The sequence below is a fragment of the Aegilops tauschii genome, chromosome 7, assembly GCF_002575655.3.
Source record: "Aegilops tauschii subsp. strangulata cultivar AL8/78 chromosome 7, Aet v6.0, whole genome shotgun sequence".
Taxonomy (NCBI): Eukaryota; Viridiplantae; Streptophyta; class Magnoliopsida; order Poales; family Poaceae; genus Aegilops; species Aegilops tauschii.
Genome location: NC_053041.3, coordinates 313,506,169 through 313,510,763, shown reverse-complemented (window position 1 = coordinate 313,510,763; position 4,595 = coordinate 313,506,169).

Here is a 4,595-nt window from a genome sequence, read left to right as displayed (position 1 = left end):
GAACAGTAGGTCTTCACGGGAGGTAACTGGTAGTTTCTTATCAGCATAGTTTCATGATGCCATGCCATGCTTTGATTGATATGCTATGCCATGTTAGACGTATGTTTTGATATGCCATGTTATTGCCATGATAGTAGATGCCATGATGTTGATGCTTAGTTTGATTTGTGTCTATAGTTAATATCATGCCATGCTTAGTTTCTGTTATGAGATAGGTTGTTACATGCGCTTGGTTCTTGCGTTGTCATCTATTCGTTTGGATGCTATGTATTTGGTTGTCTTGCAAGTACATTCAATGTACTGACTTGGCGTGTCATGCCAGTTTGTAGGTCGTGCCTGGATTGTTTGCTTGTTTGGTCATGCTTGGCCGTAACCTTCCTAGTCCTGTGAGTTGTGGAGCCCAGCGAGAGTCGATATGCTGCCAAACCAAGACTTCCGCCGCCATTTAGATAGCCTTAGAGCTATGCCAGATGATTGTATTCATCAATGATGTAATCCCCTATACATGTATTTGATGGACATTCTTGTACCTAGAATGCTGTATCATGGACCTGTCGTGCGTCAGGTGTTATCCTGGGCTGACGTGCGAAGGCCCCCTGCTCCATGCGGATCGGGGTGCCACAGGAGATGGTAACAGAGCAGCCAGGCTGGCATAGGTTATCCTAGCATTAGATCACCTCTACCATTAACCCGTAATGACCCTAAAGGATTTGACCCATCCCTGGCCTCCGGCATGACCACTGTTGACCAACAGGTGGTGCAGCCGGGAATGACACATCCCTATCCCACTGTCCCCGCCTAGTTTTTCGTGGATCGGATAGCAACCCTATCCATTCTGGTCGACCGCACAGCGTGCCCTTCGCCATTAAGGGAAAGGGGCCACGCCATGCGGGTGTGTCTCGCATAGCTGCCTATAAAGCCCCTTTTCCACTAGCCGCATCGCTCCCCACTCAGTCAGCCATGTCCCTGCAGAGAAGCCTAACTAGTAACTCCGAAGCCATGACTCACTCTCTCAAAGCACCCAAATTTTACACCCGAACCTTCGCAGTCAATCATGCTAGCTTTCCACCCCTGCTTATTGATATGCTCACCAAAGCCCTTGGTTGTAATGCTAGCCCTGATTACCTGGTGTTCCAATCGGCACCCGTTCCTCACCTTCACCGATACGATGCAAGGGTGTATATCTGCCCAGGTCCCGCGGAAGATGGTCAGCCCTTGATTTTTCAGGGCAGATCCATGCCTACTACTGAGTTGGCCATTCAGGCCGCTGCTATGGAGGCTATCCTTTACCTCCGAACCCAATTTCTGCAAGTGGCGGAGAAGCGGGAGTTCTGCTTCTTCCCCGTTGCGGCAGAATTGGGAAGTAAGCATCCCATCACTGTCCAGGAAGATGACCCAGCAATTGCTCGCCTGGTGCAATATATCACTACCTAGGGGATGATGATTTCTAAGATGATTGCCGAGTCTAGAGCCTTGGACTGCGATGCTGCTCGGGTTGTCACGGAAGCTTATCGTGAGGCTCGTAAATTTGCATCTCAAGCCATCCACCCCATGCCATCCAGCTCAGTGCCACCCCCTCAACCTGTGTCGTGCATGAAGCCAGACATCATCACCCTCGACTCCTTCAACAAGGCTCTTTACCGTATTCACCAGCAACATTTGCTTGGATCAGTTCCAGTCGCACCCCCGGCAGTTGAGCCCCAACCCATAGATGTGTCCGACGATGAAGGTGGAGATTGGCTCAGTCTCCGTCTTCCAGGAGAGCCCCAGCAAGACCAGCCCTCTGGGTGGCCTCAGTCACGCAGTGAGGTGATTCTGCGAGTAGGTCGTTCTGTCTGTTCGTCCTCGATATGAGGATAGAATTATGTATCCCGAAGTGAGTTGTTTCTTTTAGCACGTAGTGCTTTTGTGCTTTGTTGTATGCTTGCACTGTTTGTTACCCGTATGATGTGTTTTATGTATGCTTTCTTGCTTTTGGTTTTGTTTTTGGTTGTCTCTCTGTCAAGCAGAAATGTTTGACAGGGTTGGCAATGTGTTGCTAACAAGATTTTAATCAGTAGAACACATACACTAAACAACATTGACTCGTCTCGAGTCTATAATAAAATGTGCGCTGGTGTAGGTACATGTATGCCAGGAGTACATATACCCACTAGAACTAAAACACTTTAGTATGATTTGTCTGATGTGTTTTTCCTTTGCGTATTCGTTGCATCTGTCTGTTTGTTAGTTTAGATTGTACTGCAGACTGCATGCATACCCGGTTCACCCACGAGTACATTTAGGGCAGTACTCGGGGGAATGCAAAGTGACATATCCCTCTCTATCTGTGCATACCCCGTGTGCCGGATTTCTCGATCCAGAGCCTCGCAGAGGCATTTCCGTCTGGCAATTCCTCGTCTCTAATTCGTTTTCCTGATTTCATTTCTGGAGGAACACTGCCAACTTTATTTCACTCGATCCAGTACATCTACCCCAATACAGATTTCAACTCCGATTCTACCTCGACACCTACTTTTTCGTGGAGCAATCCGTGAAATTTTCCCGTACCCCAGTGTGCTTCCGGAGCTGACGAAGCCACCTCACCTGCATCTGGACCCCACCACCAACATCGTTCATGCCTTGCGTGGCGTAGGCAAGTTGCCACCACCGCTCCACCGCAGCACGGGATCACTCCGCCGGCGCAAACCGACGGAGGATCAAGCTATAGGGGAACGTAGTAATTTCAAAAAAATTCCTACGCACACGCAAGATCATGGTGATGCATAGCAACGAGAAGGGAGAGTGTTGTCCACATACCCTCGTAGACCGAAAGCGGAAGCGTTATCACAACGCGGTTGATGTAGTCGTACGTCTTCACGATCTGACCGATCAAGTACCAAACGCACCGCACCTCCGAGTTCAGCACACGTTCAGCTCGATGACGTCCCTCGAACTCCGATCCAGCCGAGTGTTGAGGAAGAGTTTCGTCAGCACGACAGCATGGTGACGATGATGATGTTCTACTGACGCAGGGCTTTGCCTAAGCTCCGCAACGATATTATCGAGGTGTAATATGGTGGAGGGGGGAACCGCACACGGCTAAAATATCGTATATCAATTGTGTGTCCATGGGGTGCCCCCCTGCCCCCGTATATAAAGGAGCAAGGGGGAGAGGGCCGGCCAAGGGGAGGTGGCGCGCCCAAGGGGTGAGTCCTACTCCCACCGGGAGTAGGACTCCTCCTTTCCTTGTGGGAGTAGGAGAAGGGAAGGGGGAAGGAGAAGGAAGGAAGGGGGCGCCCCCCCTCCCTAGTCCAATTCGGACTAGCCCATGGGGAGGGGTGCGGCCACCCTTTGGGGTCTTTCTCTCCTTTCCCGTATGGCCCGTTAAGGCCCAATACGAATTCCCGTAACTCTCCGGTACTCCGAAAAATACCCGAATCACTCGGAACCTTTCCGAAGTCTGAATATAGTCGTCCAATATATCGATCTTTACGTCTCGGCCATTTCGAGACTCCTCGTCATGTCCCCGATCTCATCCGGGACTCCGAACTCCTTCGGTACATCAACATACATAAACTCATAATAAAACTGTCATCGTAACGTTAAGCGTGCGGACCCTACGGGTTCGAGAACTATGTAGACATGACCGAGACACCTCTCCGGTCAATAACCAATAGCGGTACCTGGATGCTCATATCGGTTCCCACATATTCTACGAAGATCTTTATCGGTCAGACCGCATAACAACATACGTTGTTCCCTTTGTCATCGGTGTGTTACTTGCCCGAGATTCGATCGTCGGTATCTCGATACCTAGTTCAATCTCGTTACCGGCAAGTCTCTTTACTCGTTCCGTAATACATCATCCCGCAACTAACTCATTAGTCACAATGCTTGCAAGGCTTATAATGATGTGTATTACTGAGTGTGCCCAGAGATACCTCTCCGACACTCGGAGTGACAAATCCTAATCTCGAAATACGCCAACCCAACAAGTACCTTTGGAGACACCTGTAGAGCACCTTTATAATCACCCATTTACGTTGTGACGTTTGGTAGCACACAAAGTGTTCCTCCGGTAAACGGGAGTTGCATAATCTCATAGTCATAGGAACATGTATAAGTCATGAAGAAAGCAATAGCAACATACTAAACGATCGGGTGCTAAGCTAACGGAATGGGTTAAGTCAATCACGTCATTCTCCTAATGAGGTGATCCCGTTAATCAAATGACAACTCATGTCTATGGCTAGGAAACATAACCATCTTTGATTAACGAGCTAGTCAAGTAGAGGCATACTAGTGACACTCTGTTTGTCTATGTATTCACACATGTATTATGTTTCCGTTTAATACAATTCTAGCATGAATAATAAACATTTATCATGATATAAGGAAATATATAATACTTTATTATTGCCTCTAAGGCATATTTCCTTCAGTCTCCCACTTGCACTAGAGTCAATAATCTAGTTCACATCGCCATGTGATTTAACATCAATAATTCACATCACCATGTGATTAACACCCATAGTTCACATCTCTATGTGACCAACACTCAAAGGGTTTACTAGAGTCAATAATCTAGTTCACATCGCTATGTGATTAACACC